Raw genomic sequence first — 18,187 nt, forward strand, 5'->3', positions numbered from 1 at the left:
CTTGCCCAAGCCGGTGGGTATGTAATGGTGAACTCCTCTACTATTGGTCATGTTCAGTGGTGATATGGAAGCAGCCCAAACTATTTTGGGGTTTGAAAACTAGAAATATAGCTGGTAAATTAAAAATGATCCTCTGCACTGCAGAAGATGGTAGAAGTTTTTTGCACATCGTGCTTGTAAGTATCTTTGACTACTTCAAAGCTTGAGATGGCTGGGAAGCTAATAATTGACTTGAAATCTCTGTGCAGTTTCTCAGGGCATTACCTAAGAAATATTAGCTCTGCGGTTATAAAAAAAACTATTATGGATACCTACCTACCATACAGTCATTAACCTCTAGAGGTAAGAAATGCAGACTCCAAGGTGAATTTTGTCTTTGACTGAAGCTCAAATCTTTGGGTCAGTGGAAACAGGAGCCTGAGTATAATTGTGAAAGAAAACCCTGAAGTACATGGGCATCCACAAAGAAGACTAAAGAAGTATTTCACAGGATAGGACTTAGATCTTGAATTTATACCACTGAAAGAGGGACAGTCTCCCCCAAGACATGGAGGAGATGTTCATAGATAGTTCCTTAAGATAAGCATTTCTGGGGCGCCTGGGTGGCTCAGTTGGTTAAGCATCCGACTCTCGAATTTAGCTCAGGTCACAATCTCATGGTCTCACAGTCTTCCTCTCAAAAAAAAAAAAAAATACACGTCCTCAAATGTCAAGGCAACTCTGACCCCTGTAAATTATTTGGGGGAAAAAATGCAATTAGATTCAACAATTTGGAAATGAAGACTGGGATAGGTTTATAAATTTTAACACAATCCTGTGCATCAGCTCTAAGTCAAGTCCATGTTAATACTAATTAAATCTTTAAAGTATTAATCCTCTTTTTTTTTTTTAAGTGTATTTATTTATTTTGAAAGAGACAGAGCACAAGTGAGGGAGGTGCAGAGAGAGAGGGAAGAGGTGGGGACAGAATCCCAAGTAGGCTCTGTGCTGTCAGCATGGATTCTCATACAGGCAGGACTTGAACTCACGAAACCATGAGATCATGACCTGAGCCAAAATCAAGAGTTGGACACTTAACTGACTAAGCCACCCAGGCGCCCCGTGTATTAATCATCTTTTGAATTCAATGGGATTGTTAGCTCTGGAAATACTTAGTCACCAAACGAAAAATACTTAACGGCAAATTCCAAATATGAGGTCACTTGTTAACCTACTTTTAATCTTAACAATTGCAACTGATGAAAGGATAAGGTCGATGTTAAATGTAAATGATCAACAGAAAAACTGGACATTCTGCTAAACTTCAGACGGCCCTCTCTTGCCTTAGCTTTAGGGGCTCAGAATACAGGTATGAAAAGCGTGGAAGAGTGTCCTCGTCGGTGTTCTCAGCAGCGTGGGCTGTCCCACGTCCAGGTCTGTCCTCTGTCACAACCCAGAGAGCTTTACAGCTCTACTCAGAAGCCGTGGGTGGGACTGTGCCCTCTGGCCCAGCCCTTGCTGGATGCTCAGACTTGGGCACCCACCCTACTTCCATTTTGCGATAGTAATTTTAGAGATGAAGTTTAAAAACCACTGTGAAATTAGCATGCCTTATTTAAGATATGGGCAAATCATGTTGTAGGGAAAAAAGAATTCAGAGTTGGAATTTTGGAACTTCCAAAGTCTGGAACAAGACTCCAGTTTAGATATTTAACTTAGTTCCATCTCACTGGTGGGATTATAGATGACTTTTCTTTTTTATGCTTTTCTACATTCAACAAATATTACATTAATAGTTAGGAAAAGATTTTTAACTACTCTGTTTTTAATAAAGCATTGAGAAAACTGAAAGTATTAGGCATGGAAAGTGTTTAAACTTGTGAGTAATTAAAAAGTACAAATTAAAACAATGACATTATACCATGAAACTAGCTAAATTAAAACTAAATCCCAATTTTGGCAAGGCTGCTTAGAAAACTTTCAGACGTTGCTTTTAATAGTTTAAGTTGATAGAATACTTTTAGAGAAGAATTTGCTATGAATAAAAAATATTCTAAACATTTGATAAATTAATTATGACAGAAATTTATCCTATAGGAAAAATTCAAAAATAAAGAAAATAAGCAGAAATCTTTTATTACTTTTAAGAGCAAAACAATGTGGAATAAAACAAAATATAAAATACCAAATTGGCCCATTGTGATATGTAATTTCATAGACTATTAAGTAGCCATTGAAATAATATGAAAATTATTTATCATAACAACAAATTGGAAAAACAAAAGGAAAATATACATATGAGGTGATTATAATATATGCAAATATGCATACTTGTGGCTAAAATTACAAGGGAACGTAAAGAAATTAAAATAATGTTGTCTGAATCATGATTATGGATAAAATTTTCCAAAAGACTTTAACATTTTATTTCATGAAGGAAATTTCTTTTAATAAAGTGCTCTAACATACAGTGTTCTCTTCAGCAATGTGAAGTTATTCAAAACATAGCAGATGATGTGGGAAAGGCACGGGGCAATCACCTCTTTCTTTGCATCCCAGAGCAGCTCGGTTAGCTTCTTATAACCTGTTAGCATCTGTATTCTGAGGAAGACGTAGGAGTAAATGTTCATGATTAAAATTAAACAGTGGTTTGTTAGATATGGCACCGAGAGCACAAATGGCAAAAGAAACGATAGATAAACTGAGATTCATCAAAATTAAAAACTGTTGTGCTTCAAATGGTATCAAGAATGTGAAGAGACAGTCTATACAAAGGGAAAACATATTTGCAAGCTATCTGGCTGACAAGGACAATTATTCTTACATATAAGAATATGTAAAGAATTACTGCCACTCGACAAACAAAAAGGCAACGGAATTAAAAAATGGGCAAAGGACTTGAATGACCAGTTCTCCAAAGAAGATACACAAATAGCCAATTAGCATATGAAAAGATGCTCAACATCATTAGTCATGAGAGAAATGTGAATCAATGCCACAAAGAGCTATCACTTTATACCCACCTAGAATGGCTATAATCAAACTACGGACAGCAGCAGGTATCAGTGAAGATGTAGGGAAATCAGAAACCGCATACATCGTTGGCAGAAATGTAAAATGGTGCAGCTCTGAGGATGAGTTCGGCAGCTCCTCAAAAAGTTAAACGTGAAGGGACCATGAAACCCAAGAGATTCCACTCCTACGTATATACTCAAGAGAACTGAAAACATATACATATTCACATAAAGACATGTACAGAAATAGTCATAGCCACATTATGTATAACAGCCAAAATGTGGAAACAACCCAAATGCCCATCAACTGATGAATGGACAAAGTGTGGCTTATTCATGCAATGGAATATTATTCGGCCATGAAAAACAATGGAATGCTGATGCACACACCCCATGAATGAACAGTGGAAAATACTGTGCTAAGTGAAAGAAGCCAGACACAAAAAAACCACATACAAGTTCAGCCTTGGGCACAAAGTTCATTCAGATGCATAGAATTCTAGAGCTTAAGGAGACCCAAGAGACAGACTATTAAAACAACACAAGGAAACCTTTCATTTAATGATGAGGAAACCGTCACCAAGAACGAAGCGTTTTCCCAGTCGTACCAAGAGTTAATGAAGCATCAGACAGCAGGCATTCAAACTAAAGTCGAGGGACCCTTTTAACATAGCTGGCAGCTTTTAGGAACTCAATTCAAGAGGCTTTCTCATGCCGTGATGCTGGGCAAAACAGTCTTCCTTCACAACCTACATGGGCCTTTGTAGGGCCCCTTTATGTAGGCTGATGTACTGATGAAGTCAAGGTCGTAGGCTGGAGTCAGGTGTGAGCAGCCAGTATGGCTCACATTCCACGGCACGGTGTCCAGCTGTTGGCTGGGCATGCTGTGAAAATGAGACGTTGTTGGGGACACCTGGGTAGCGTGTGTGAATGACTCAGTGAGGTTCATGACAAGAGCATAGGGCAGAAGCATATTCCCAGGAGGCCCGAGATGAAGACATGGGATCAGCTTTACAGATAAAGGATAGAATATTAAACAGTGAAAGATTCCATTGCTAAATATAACAGCCTTGCCCGTTTAGGAAACCTTCACTGTCTCTGGGTAAATGCTAGGGATTCTTTTCCTTGAGGAATAGAAATATATTTCTATTCCTCCTCTGCTTCCCACTCCAGGCCATGCCTGCCCTTTAAAAGGGATAAGTTTGGAAAGAACCAGATGAATGCATATCACTGACTTGGTAAGTTCAGAACAATGAAAGATGTCACTCTGGGCTGAACTAATTAAGAATTACGTGGAGAAAGAACAGGTTCTTGACGAAGGAGGAGGATTTTTGTGGAGTGGAGTGTGGGAGGCATCCCAGTATTAGAGAAGCCATTTATAAGCCAAGGCACGGGGCAAAGGGTGTGTGAGGCACCCTACAGAGAACCTACTGAAGAGGAAGGCGCATTTAGGAGAGAAGGAGGAGAGGGATTTGGAAGAAAAACAAAAGCAGGCTAAGGCCATACTGTAGGGAACTGTGGTGACAGATAAGCAGCGTGGTCTTCACTCTGTAGGCAATGGGAACTATCTGCAGACTTTTGAGCAGGGGAGGAGTGACGAGCACAGCCATATTTAAGGAAGAGGAATCTGACGGCGGTGTGCTGGCCGCACTGGAAATGGGCAGCAGGGAGGCTAGAAATTGCATTCATTCAAGCAAAAGTGATGAAAAGTGGCCTAATGTCAAAGGGGGGTCTGCATCCTTGACAGGCATGGACAGAGAAGGAGCGGAAGCAACTTTTTTTTCCTGTCAAAAAGCAGCTCTGGTGTCCCGACCAAATCCCAGAAGACATGACTTTGCCTCAGACCCAGACACCCAAAGGCCACTGCTGTGTTCAGTGAACCCGGCCCTGTACACACAGGTGGCTAAGCAAGCCTGATCCAGGAGCAGACAGGTGACTGTGGACCGCACAGTGCTCTGCAGTGGTGTGGGCTTAGTGAGTCTCTGTGAGGTGGCAGGTTCTGATTAAAAACTAAGTGTGTTTGACAGAAAACTGTGAAGAATCCCACGGGTGCCTTCGTCTACCTTGTCCAGTTCCTACTCAACCTGACAGGATCTGACATCCATGAGAACTGAGTCTTCTTTGTAGCAAGAGGATGGGATGGGAGTCTCTGCCCCGAGCCCCACAAATCCTGGCCTTCCAACCCACCAGCTCCCTCCAGATGAGAGGCTGATTGCATCCACCACGGGGCCACCAGGGCTGCGGGACATGTCCTAAAGCCCGGCTTCCCCACCCCACTTCCACCCCACATACACACATCATTGGATGGGCTGGGATGGAAAGGAGACGATGAAAGAGAGATTCCCATTTTGTTGTAAAATCTGGGCGCCTGGGTGGCTCAGTTAAGTGTCTGACTTCGGCTCAGGTCATGATCTCATGGATCGTGAGTTGGAGCCCCACATCAGGCTCTGTGCTGACAACTCAGAGCCTAGAGCCTGCTTTGGGTTTTGTGTGTGTCTCTCTCTGCCCGTCTCCCCTTGTCTCAGTAATAAACATTAAAAAAATTATCATAAAATCTTTTAACTAGACTACATATTGATCTTAAGAATCTGGGTCACCTCCAGTCGACGTTTATTCAGGTCTACTGGTCAGACGATTTTGCCTGAATTGAACAGTCCTCTGAGTCAAACAAGTGGTCTGATGGCCATTTTACAGAACCGAGCTAATCATTGGCTTTACTGTCTATGCAGTTCATATTATCAAAATACATAGATACTCTCCCTTCCTAAAAGTCTGTAGGAAGACTTTCTCACAGACCCTGGCATCTTTCCACCACATTTTGAATGATAATCTTTTTTTCTTTTCTGTTACTGCCTCCATCCAACACATTTAGGTGTAGCTAGTTTCCCTTGTCGTAGTGCTTTATAATCCCTGATTTGTTTATCCCATAAGCCCAAAAAGGGAAAATAGGTATCAGCCTTGACAAAATCGGTAAGGGAAAAAACGTGAGTTAAGGGGATTGCAAAGACACTTTTGATGCAGGCATACATGGCCAGCGTATGCCCCAGGCTCAGAAAACGGAACGAGGAGGTCCTAGGTCATTGGATCCCAGACCCCAGAGTAGAAGCAAAGAAACCAGTTGAGCCAGGAGGAAAGACTAAAGTCTGCTCAGCAAATCCTTGGCACTTGGACAAGTCAGTTCCCTGTTTCTCTCCCTGCTTCCTGGCTGTGGAGGGTCCAGAGGAATCCTGTATCTATTGGGGCAAGTTCTCTTCATCAGTGCTCCCTCCCCTCAGCCCACCGCTGAGAGATTCAAGGGTTTAGGTGGCAAGGTCAGTTCTGGCACGTGCGTGGGGCCAGGGGAAATCACTGCCTGCTCAAGTTTGCTGGAATGTTCAAGAGGCTGGTTTCATTTGATTAAAGCTTTATCCTCCAGGAAAGAAGCCATGTCAGCAGGGAGCCTGATTACTAGCAGAATTCCAGTGGGATGCACAAGACAAGTGAAGAGTTTGGGCTCTAGAGCTATCAGCACAGCTGCATTTATCCTACAGAGGGAGCTCAGAACCTCTCCAGCCCCAGGCCGCGCTCTGGGCACAGTCCCGTGATCCTGGTAAAAAACCAAGTAAGAGCAGACGGTTGAGCTAAATCCTCAGCGATCTTTCCTAGGAGCATGGTCAGGAGATGTACCAGGCACACGTCCGAGAAAGAATTGTTTGATATCAGGTCCAGCCTGTGCATCCTCTGTTCTGCAGGGTCAAGCTGGGTGCCAGGGGGACAGTGCATTTGGACAAGGCTCGCGTGCTGTCCTGCCCCCAACACTGCAGCTCCCGGGGTGTCCCAGGTGTCATTGAAACCCTCCCAGCCCTTTGCAAGTCAGCTAAGCTTACCCCTCACCGGAAGTTTTCAATTCCAGAGGCTTCATCTCGGCAACGTCCTCCCCAAGATGCCTTTAGACCCCTGGAGGGCTTACAGTCACGGTCTCTGTTGAGTGACATCCTGCCTCTTTACAAGGTTTTGCATCACTTTGTTGAAGACAGGAGACTACTTGTTTTCTTTGGGGGAAAAGAATAAACAAAATTAAAAATTAAAAATTTTCAGCCATGAGAAGCACATGTGAGCAGGTAGACTTCAAGAAAGAGCGGGGCCACCTGAGTGGCTTAGCCATCTGACTTCAGCTCAGGTCATGATCTCATGATTTGTGAGTTTGAGCCCTGCATCAGGCTCTCTGCTATCAGCATGGAGCCTGTTTTGGGTCCTCTGTCCCTCCTCCCCCATTCTCTCTGTCTCTCTCTTAAAAATGCATAAACATTTATTAAGAAAGAAAGAGAGGGAAGGAAGGGAGGGAGGGAGGGAGGGAGGAAGGAAGGAAAAGAAAGAAAGCTGGATTCACAAGAAGAAAGTCACAGTGCACCCAACATGGCAAGACATATGAAAAATCTATAGTCGGTGCGCCTATTCTCTAACCTCATCTCAGGCTCTCTATTGCTGCGCTATGCTCTCTTGGCTCTTTACTGAAACAGAGCTGGAAAATGTCGCTTCCTACTGACCGCCCCTCTCCCTTCCTCTCTTCTTTCCTTTGTCTATTCAGTCCTGGTGAGAAGGAGCACATCTCTGCCTAGGCTCTTGGAGCGTCACCGCCTAACTGAAGTCGTGGTCCAGATATTTTTCCAAAGACACAGTTAATTCCTGCTCTCCACAGTGGTTAGTTATGTTCTCTAGAATCACTGTACCCTCTGCATTAGGACATGCTGAGCCACCCCCCCCACAGGAAATGCAGGGTTAAGTTCCTACAAGGTCACATTTTCAACCAGTCAGTACAGAACTTTGTTTTCTGTGTCGTTCTCTTTAAAGGCAACTATTTAAGAAATTTCGTTGACTCATTAATGATTCATGAACTAATGAACCCATGGCCAACAGCACCGTGAGGCGGGCCAACATGAAACGTATATAAACTTGTTTTCTCCGTGAAGAAGAGCCCAGGTTTCTTGGGCTAGTACAGTACACAAGCGCTATGCTTGGGGGTATTGTAAAGCAAAATCACCAACAAAAGAAATGAACAAAAAGAATGTGGCACCAAACAGATCTCTAAGAGGACAACTTGGACGGTTTCAGAGCCAAAAGAAAAAGAGAGTCACATTGTTGAGCCTCAGCTGGGAATAAGTAATGTCCAGTGACTTCATTTTTTTCACTGCTCTGCAGATGTCTGTGAATGACGGCAAAGGCACCACAAGCATTGATTTTGTAGTTACAAATTTTAGCAAGTAGATGAACGGAAGAACATGGAATGGGCAGATAATTAGGACCAACTGTATGTCCTTTCTAAGAAGCTCAGTGGGGCCAACTGGTAACGTAACAGTTTTTTCATTTTGTCACATGGCATATGACTTCATGTGAAAAATTGGTTCTGCTGTCTGAAGGAGATCTAAACACCAGTGAGTGCCTTAGGAAACCTGATCTGTGGACTCTTTCAAGTGATGATTATTGGTCTGCTCCAGTGACAGGGAACTGGTGAAGCTTTCCAGCCAGGCGGAGTCTTATCGAAAGAGAGCAAGGTGTGCCCACTGTGAACAGAACAGAGGAGAGTCCCAAAGTGCGAATGTCCCTGGGAATGTTACAATAGGTGGGGATGTTCCATGGTATTCTATGGATTTCTATTTGTTGGATAAGATGACCTCAAGGTCATGAGTTCGTTGTCTGAAGGACATTAACCAGTGTTGTATCGAATCTAGGAATTTTATTTTGGAATTCCTTCACGGTGGACCCAAAGAGTCTTACCTTCCCCTTCTGGCAGCCCAGAAAGCATTCTTCGGCCCTTTTAGGGTCTCAGGAATGCCCTTTTGCTTCAATTAAAAGACAAGAACTCCTATAATGAACTTAGCTGTTTGGTTGACAGTGAGCACCAGTTTCTTCTTCTTGTGAAAAGTTTCCCCCCAGGCTCTGGAATCAGCACCGGGCAAAATGCAGTAAACTCACACTGATGATAGGTTTACTGTAAGACATTTGATGTATTTGGAGCTCCACCAAGGTTCCCAGGTATGCGGCCACTAACTGCCTCCACAGCCCCCTCTGTTTGCTTTCAGCCATTAGACATAATTGAAGGACAGAAGGTGGGTGTGGGAGCATGGGTATTATTTTCATCTTAGTTATTTGAACAGCGTTTACAAGCCTCAGTCTTTTGTGGTCCGCAGAGCACGATTCTTGGCTGTGGAAATGTGACACCAGGTCATCCTCCATCAGCCAACCACGGGCATGTGCTGCAGTCGTATTTACAGACTTTGACTATTTACAGACTTTGACGTATTTACAGACTAAAGACTGTGCTTTAGTCACTGAGCTTACACCTTCCTCCACTGTCACCACCATCCTGACAGAAATGAGTTATAGTCGCGTCATTTTGCGGAAGGTAGAGAGGCAACTGCACCTTGCCAAGTTGACAATCAGTGAGAGCAGCGTCCAGTCCAAGGTCAGACACCATGGAGCACTGATTGCAGATGTTAATCAAAGTAGAGCTTTTTTATCTATTTATTTTTTATTTTTTTGAGAAAGAGTGCACAAGTGGGGGAGAAGTAGAAAAAGAGGGGTACAGAGGATCTAAAGCAGGTTCTGTGCTGACCGCAGACAGCCCCATGTGGGGCTCAAACTCACCAACAACGAGATCATGACCTGAGCTGAAGTCAGATGCTTACCCAACTGAGCCACCCAGGCGCCCCTCTAAAGTAGAGCTTTTTAATTTAAGAATTATTTGATATGTTTGTTCGTTTGCTAAGAAAAGTTACTGCAAGCTTAGAAATAGAGCAACATTGAGACCGTCTCCTCCCAATGTCAGATTGAAGCATTTCTTAACAGTCACCTAATGATGTAGGGTGAGCACTTTTAAAACTTGGCTTGACACTAGAAATACCTGTGAATCTTCAAAACTACCCTGGCTCCTACTCGCAGGCTTTTTGATTTAATGATACGGGGTGAGGTGGCAAGCCGAATAATGCCCGCCACCCAAAGATGTCCACAACGCAGTCCTCAGAACCTGTGAATAGATTGCCTTACATGGTCTAAGAGATTTTGCAGGTGTGATTAAGTTAAAGCTCTTGAGATGGAGAGAGCAGCAATGATTATCCAGATGGGCTCATTGTAATCACAGTGCCCTTACAAAAGGGAAGCAGGATGATCAGATTGGAGAAGATGCTAGCAGAGGTGGGAGAAGAAGATACTGTGCTGCTGGCTTTGAAGATGGACGAAGAAGCCACAAGTCAAGCAATACAAGCAGCCTCTAGAAGCTGGAACGGGCAAATAGCGGATTCTCCCTAGAGCCTCCAGAAGGACCAGAGCCCTGTAAACCTATTGGAGACTTCCGACCTCCAGAATTATAAAACAATAAAGTTGTGTTGCTTTAAGCCATTGTGTTTGTGGTAATTTTGTACATCAAGAAACTGATGCAGGGCCAACCCTGAGCATCAAGGTTTATGGAATCTCCCCAAGTGATTCTAATGGGCAGAAAAGTTTGGGCACCCACTGACTAATGAAATGTGTCTGTGTTTGGTTTTGCCATTAACTATTTGATTGGAATCAGCCACTACTGCGAGGTTCCATGAGACATAGAAAAGTAGATCCTGGTAGATCTCCTTCACAGACAGTGGAGAAGATGACCTCGGGGTCATGAGTTTATGGTCCCATAGGGCACGAACCAGTTTTATATCTAATCTAGGAATCTTAATTCCTTTTTTCCCCTCAAATGGCTATAAATATCTAGTTCCTCAAAATGCTTTTGGAACCAACTTTACTTTCATGTTTGCTCTCTCAGCTGTTGAATACATTTTTGACACGCTCATTCTATATTTCTATGCGTGTCATGCTTTTAACTCTTTGAAAATATACTTTCACATATTCAATAATAAGTACCTGTGATGAAAAAAAAAAAAAAGGACACGAGGATACCAATTTCCCCTCTGGGAAGAGCCTTCAAAGAAAGGTTGAAGAGTCAGCTCACATAAAGCCACTTGTCCCTGAGGCTATGGAGGTTGGAGCTGTGGTGAACCATCTCCTGCAGCCATCTTCTTGGTTCTCAGAAGTGCCACCAGGCTGACCTCCCATCTCCGCTCTGCTGCTTAGGAGTTGTATGATCTTTGAAGATCTTCTTAAAGTCTCAGTGTCTTCATCAGAAAAATTCTAATTGCATCATAGCTTCATTGAAGCTGCTGAGAGATGGCACACGAAGCAAGTATGCCTGGGGAAGACTCATCCTAAACTTGACCCAGACAGCTGAGCACTGGTGGCTGTAGCACCTCCTTTCCTTACCTCTAGCAGTGCCAGTGACTGTAGAGATGCCACTGACCCTTGGGGGCAGTGTATAGGTAACATTTAATGTCCAAAAGTACAAATGTGCTTCCCAGAGGGTCTAATTTTGGCCAGGTAGAAACTTCACTGGCGGAAGAAACTGACCCCATTTGCCCATGTGCTCAGGTTGCGTGCACGGCTTTTTAAACCGATGGCCTACATTTCATACTCAGGAGATGATGCCATTGTTGGCCTGCCTTTCCTTTGACATTTCTGCCATTCAGGTATTTCCCTCTCATTGATAGGCTGGGCCTGGCTTCAAATTACATGCTGACAGTTAAATGGAAATTAATGGCCATTGCATTTCCTCCCATATTTATTTCTCAACATGGCTCCCAGAGTGGGCCCTGGGTACAGATGAAAAGCCTCTGCGACCATAGATAGAGTGAGGAGCAGCAGAGGCTCTGTTAGCTCACAGCTCTCCTTTGCTGGGCTCCAAGTAACAGACAGCACATCCATAATATATACATAGGTTCTCGTCAGCACTGAAGACTCCTGTACCTCACCGTGGAGTCTGTGACACTCCCCTCTGGGCTGCCGAGGTCAAGGTACAGTCACAAAGCCCTGTACCTGGAACTAGAAGGAAGTCAGACCCAGCAGAGTCAGATGATGAAGAATCTGGAGAGATCGATTTCAGGGATTAAATACCTACTCTGTCATTTGACCCAAGGGTGAGTCAAGAGAGAGAGGAATGGTAACCATGCAAGGAATTTTGACCAGATAAAGTACCAGATAGGTAAGGTCTCATTTAGGGTCGCCCAGGGGTTATGTAGAAAGTAAATGAAGCGAGACTACATCCATCACTAGATGGGAGAATACAAAAACGAACCTGACATTACTGAATGTAAATGAGAACAGAAGTCCCTCGTTTGGGTACATTATGTGGATGATCAGATAGTTTCATTTATAGGTATGAAAAACTCACTAATTAATTCAGTTGGTCAGTTATTCAACAAACATCTGCTGACAGTCTGCAAATACCAGGCAATGTGCCAAGTGAAGAGAGGCAAACAGTACACCCAACCCCAAGGGGTATGTTGTCTGTGCACTTAACATAATAGACGCCACTCTGGAGGTGTACGCCCAGTGTGGCTGGCTCATAGGAAGGAGTGATAGATATCCTGTGAGAAGCCTCTAAAAATTATGATTATCTTATGTAATTTCTCATCTACTTCTCTCTATATAGTTAAATAGCCCTATTTTCAGACATCCAGAAATAAGCTTTTTTCCTATTCTAACCGGAGTGGGCGCTGACAAATGTTGGGCAGTATTCATTTTCCGCAGGCAGAATACCACACTGAGAGAATTTTCCCTGCCTCCCATGAGAGGTCTGAAGCCCCTGCTCAGGTCTTAACCAGGAGCAACTCAGGCCCCGGAGTACCCGGCCTGTACCCGAGATGCCATGAGCTCTGGAAAGCTGAGATGCACCGATCCCTCCCTGCCCTCACCCCCATGCAGCAGGCCGGTGCCCCTCACTGCAGTTGAGGCCCGCAGGCACAGACACAGCCAAGGAAGTCTCCCAGGGACAAAGCAGCCTTGTGGAAGTGAGCCCTGTGCCTCACACCGGCACTGTGCACTGAGAGCGGGCTCTCAGAGGAAACAGGAGGCCCTGAGCTTATGCCTTGGCTGTCAGGAATCAGCAGGAGATGCCTTCTGGGAAGCAGAAGCACCGTGTACAATAGATTTGTTTTGTTTCCAGGTAGCGGGTGTGTTTGTTTATTATTAGAGGACATTCAGCTCTCCTGTGAAAGGTAAGCAGATACCTAGGACGGATGAGACCCGTAAGGTCTGTTAGGTATTTGACTGGGTTGAATAGTGCCCACCCCCAAAATGCCTGTACACCCAGTCCTTGTAAATGTGACCTTTTTTTGAAAACAGGGTATTTGCAGATACAGTGAGTCAAGATAAGATCCTGCTAGATTAGGGTGGCTCTAACTCCAGTGGCTGCTATCCTAATGAGAAAGCCACATGAAATATGTGAAATATGGGAGACAGAATAAAAGGCCACGTGAAGACAGAGACAGGGATTAATGTGCCTACAAGCCAAGGAACAGCCGATTGCCAGCAATCCCCAGAAGCTAGGAGAAAATTCTCCTAGCGTGGACCAAATTCTCCCTCAGAGCCCACAGAAGGAACCATCCATGCTGAGATCTTGACCTCAGACTTCAGAAACGTGAGAGAATAGATTTCCGTGAGACAGGTCAGACACGTAGAGTTGAGCATGTGCGTATGATGCACGTAGATGATAAGGGGTGGAAGGCCCAATAGGCACCAGTATTCGAGAGCTTCTAAACATACATGAGGCACAGTAGGCAATCAGTGCTCATGAAGTTTTGATGCATGCAGTCATTGGTGACACCCATTCTGCTTCCATCTACCTATCTGCTGCCCGGCATATGCAGGCCAAAGCCACGGCTGCTCAGCAGATCACGGTGGCCTGGGGTAATTGTCCTGCAACTGTCTGATATAACAATGTGGGTGGACCCCACGGGCCTTCTACCTATGGGTCCCTTTAGCTCCAACCTCACCTCTGGTCAGCAGGGAGTGCTCCTATGGCAGAATGGAGAGGGGAATGGAGAGGGGAAGAGGAAGGGAAGACAGAGGTAGGGGGGAGAGAGAGAGGTCTTCAAATATTTTGGGACCCAGGGTTCAGGTCATGTGGTCCAGGCTTGTGCTTCATCCTAAGTCTGTTAACCAACTCTTCTGTTTCCCCTGCTTCTCACTGTGCATTTTAAATTGATTCCATAAACCATGTATTTAGCATTGTAATTTGGTCTTGAGCCTTTCAGTTCCATGAATTCTGGAATGGATTTCCTGATAGTATATATAGAGGCAACAAGATAATTACCCATACCATTTCAGGGGGATCATTTCCCTGATGTTATTTACTGGAAACTAGTTACTTTTGAGCAGATATTTATTAAAGACCTACTATGTACCAGGCACCAGCTTAGGCCCCTGCTATGCAGTAATGAGCAATGGCAGACATGGCCCCTGACCTAGTAATTAGATTTTGGCCTAATTTAGTGTGGTAATTTCCCTGACCATGGAAGTGTCCAGCACAACCAAGCACATGGGAGAAGCATGTAACCCAGTCTAGAGCAGTGGGGGAACATCTCCTGGAGGAAGTGTGTTCTTCCTGAGACCTGAAGAGCAGATAAGCAGCAGGGATATGGACGAGTGTTCTAGGCAGAAGGAACAGAATGAGCAAAGAAGGTAGCAAGTGGAAGGGGAACTCTTGTGCATTCCTTCTATCTACTCCAAGAATTGCTTCTAGAACACATTTTTGGTTTAATGAGCCCTGTTAGATTCCCTACATAGCACCTAGTATCTGTCTCTTTGCTACTGATGAAGTAGTATATTCTAAAGTCAGCCCCCATCCCCTCACACATTTTTTTTTAATTCTTAGAAATATGTATGTATTTGTGAGAGAGAGAGAACACGTGCAGAAGCGGGAGAGGGACAAAGAGAGAGAGAGAGACAGAATCTGAAGCAGGCTCCAGGCTCTGAGCTGTCAGCACAGAGCCTGATGTGGGACTTGGACCCACAGAACATGAGATTATGACCTGAGCCATAGTCAGACCCTTAACCAACTGAGCCACCCAAGTGCCCCCCACACATACGTTTTTTAGGACTGATATTTCCAGCAGCTAAATTTAGTATTGATAAAATATGAAACTTGTTTACAACTATGGAGAGTCAGATACATTATCCAGGTCTCAGGCCCCTGTGCTCAGAACAAAACCAAGCCGTAGTCCTTTGGGTGAGGCCGAGGTCAGCCATCTTTCTCCCTTTCCGTATTAGTTACACCATCTCTTGAAAGCCTCTTCTCTGGTCCCTGCTTCAGTTCTCCCAATGTGAAATGCCGTTCATTTTACTTTTCGCAGGAGACCATAATGAAAATAGGAAGCGCAGAGAGCACTTTGAACATGAAACAATTTAGTTACTCATGAAGGACTTTACTGCTGCAAAGACAACAAAGTGTTGCTTCTTTTCCTCATAGCTCCTCACTCTGTCCCCATTTCCTTTCCTAGAGATTGTGAAACAATAAAGAGATGGGATGTGTGTGGGACTATTGGGCGTAGAGCTCTCCAGAACAGTGATAATCCAGACAACATTTCAGAGTCCTGTCTGAATCCCTCAGCTCTGATTTTACAGATGGATTTTTATACAATGCAAATACTTCTGAAAACTTGGAAATTGAACTTTATAGATTAAATATTTTAGTTATACCTAATTAGCTTGCTTGTTTAAAAAAAAAACCCTGAAGTAAATATTTTGACAAAATGAAGAATCCTCTAATTTGTGTTTTATTTTTATGATTGACTTAGACTATAAAGAGAAATCTAGTTATGCTGGTAAATAGTCTGTGTGAAAATATTTTGCAAATGTAAAAAACTGTTAGTCCAACTATTTAGGCAGTATTTAGTTATCTTTTGCTGTCTAACAAATTACCCTAAAACCTAGCAGCTTAATAGCTCAGGAAGGATGAAAGGAGAAGTTACTAAAAAAAAAAAAAACCCACGAGTGTAAAAACAGCAAATCTTGTCATTCATAGTTTCTGAGGGACAAGATTCTTAGCTAGACGGTGCTGGTTGAGATCTCTTACTAAGTTTCCCTCAAGCTATATGCTAGGGCTGCAGTCTTTGGAGGCCTCACAGAGGCTGGAAGATCCACTTCCAAGTTCAATCCCACAGCTGTTGGTTGGTAAGAGGCTTCCGTTCCCTTCTAATGCAGGACCCTATGAGACGACTCACAACATGGCTTCTGTCAGAGGGAATATCTACATGAGGAAGAAAACAAGAAAGACAGAAGCCAAAGTATTTTATAACCTAACCTCAGATATAACATTCCATCTCTTCTCCCTATTCAACCAACTCTGACACAGCACGGATAGGGTGACAACCCAGAAGGTGTGACACCAGGAAGCAGGGATCCCTCGGGGCCATTTTGGAGGCTGGCTACCACACAAAGCACAGTACCCAGATGATTGTTTCCCAGTTCTTGCCCTGTGACTTTTTATATGTTCATATTAAGATTAATAAATCAATTTTCCCAGTCTCCAGTTAGCCATAGAATCAGAGCCATCGATTTGAGACAAAAAGCTACATTGGACCAACTAATAACTAATATAGAAATAAGTTAAATTGAAATATTTAAGCAAGGCCCTAAGAAAAGTATCCAATACCAAAATTAGTTGTGAGACACAGAAGCATCTGTTTCTTAAAGGAAGTATCTGGAAACTGATTATACAAGTCTTGAGCTTCTCTCCCAAGGGCAATTCCCTCCAATCAGGGTATAAAAAGGTCAAGAGGGACATCAGAAAGAACATGTAAGGTTGGTGGGGAGGGGGTGGGGGGGGAGTGTTGGAGAGAGTAATTCATTGCTCTGAGTCCTATCTAAAGGAGATGAGTGATGGTCGCTTCGATAGGGCTGTTTTGAGTGTGAAATATGTTCCCCCTGGCTAGAAGGCAAAATGGCTCATGAGAGACTCAGTTTCAAATATCTGTAAGTGCAGAGAGGGTGAGCCCTCGAAGATCAGTATCAATTGAGCAAGAACCTTCCAGTATGCCTTGCTCTCTCCCTGCCTGGACCGTGGTTGGCAGGCTGGGGCATGGGGCCACGGGAGAGACCATCCCCAGGAGGAACACAAGAGGAGACCTCTTCACGCCAGGCTCCAGCACCCAGCCAGCTCATAGTAGCGGGGCAGGCAAGGTGTAATGTTAATTCAAATATGGCATTTATTACCCGGGGCTAGACACGTTAAATACTGTCATGCTACGTGTCATCCAGTGTCTTCCTCTGACAGAACAAGTCAGAGGGGGAGTCAAGTTTTTGTTCCAGATGCAGGGTCATCATGGGACAATAGGAGTCTACATAAAGTTATTTATGTAATTATATCCCACGATGTTTTCTTTGTTCAATTTACGAGTCTCACCAGCAATTGCCTCTGTGTTTGAAATTAGGATCATTTTAAGTATGAGTCTTCTGACTTCTCTCGAGGTGAGTTGCAGCTGGCACAGAGTGTATTGTCATAGGTGACAGCCTGACAGATAGAAAAGTGAACTAGATAATAAATGGAGCCCAGTGTCCACTTGTCACATGCCTGTGAGATGGAGGCCATGATGTCTGTGTTTTCTCAAGGCCTGGCAGTGGGTCCTTACCTGCTTCGAGGCTCATTCATTAGTTTATTCAATCATTTATTCATTCAGTTACCTTTCTCAGAGCTCCTCTCTCATGCTAGAATCCTCCCTTCCTCTTCTCAGGAGCACGGGCTTTCCAACTTCTGCATCCAGTTCGTATATCAATCTCTTAAGACTTCTCCGTAGTCCACCAGCTGCTCTGAGCCTCCTAAGAAACATTTGGATAGAGTTTTGAGAAAGTGAGTGTTATTTGTAAATGTGATATGGCACAGGGGTCTTAGAGGTCTCTGACACTTTTCTGCCATATATTTAATGTTATTATGTATATATTATTTAATATATGTATATATATGCAGGTCAGATCTTTATATTTACATATATGTATAGATATTCTTAGTAGCACATTTAGAAACAGACTTGCAACCTGAAAAGTTTAAATAAAAATAATACTTTGTAGGGGCACCTGGGTGGCTCATTTGGTTAAGCATCCATCCGACTCTTGAATTCGGCTCAGGTCATGATCTTATGGGTTGGTAGGTTGAGCCCTGCGTTGGGCTCCTCACTGATGGTGTGGCACCTGCTTGCAAGTCTCTCTCCCTCTCTCTCTGCTCCTCCCACTCATTCTCTCTCACGTGCTCAAAATAAACTTTGTAAAAAAGCAGTAAAAACAATAATACTACTTTGTATATCTATACTACTTTGCAGAACGCTTCCTACTTTTTTTTTTTTTTTTTTTTTTTT

General features: G+C 43.7%; 1 long non-coding RNA gene across 1 annotated transcript in view; it reads right to left on the reverse strand.

Moving 5' to 3' along the window:
• Positions 1–2,443: 2,443 nt before the first annotated feature.
• LOC144239369 (uncharacterized) overlaps positions 2,444–18,187 on the reverse strand; it is a 44,516-nt gene continuing 28,772 nt past the window's right edge. The window contains exons 5-7 of the long non-coding RNA XR_013337398.1: positions 17,520–17,654; positions 6,860–7,024; positions 2,444–2,580 (exon numbers count right to left, since the gene is read on the reverse strand). This is a non-coding gene — a long non-coding RNA (uncharacterized LOC144239369). The remainder of the gene's footprint in view (positions 2,581–6,859; positions 7,025–17,519; positions 17,655–18,187) is intronic.

The sequence above is a fragment of the Crocuta crocuta genome, unplaced genomic scaffold (genome assembly GCF_008692635.1).
Source record: "Crocuta crocuta isolate KB4526 unplaced genomic scaffold, BGI_CrCroc_1.0 scaffold140, whole genome shotgun sequence".
Lineage (NCBI taxonomy): Eukaryota > Metazoa > Chordata > Mammalia > Carnivora > Hyaenidae > Crocuta > Crocuta crocuta.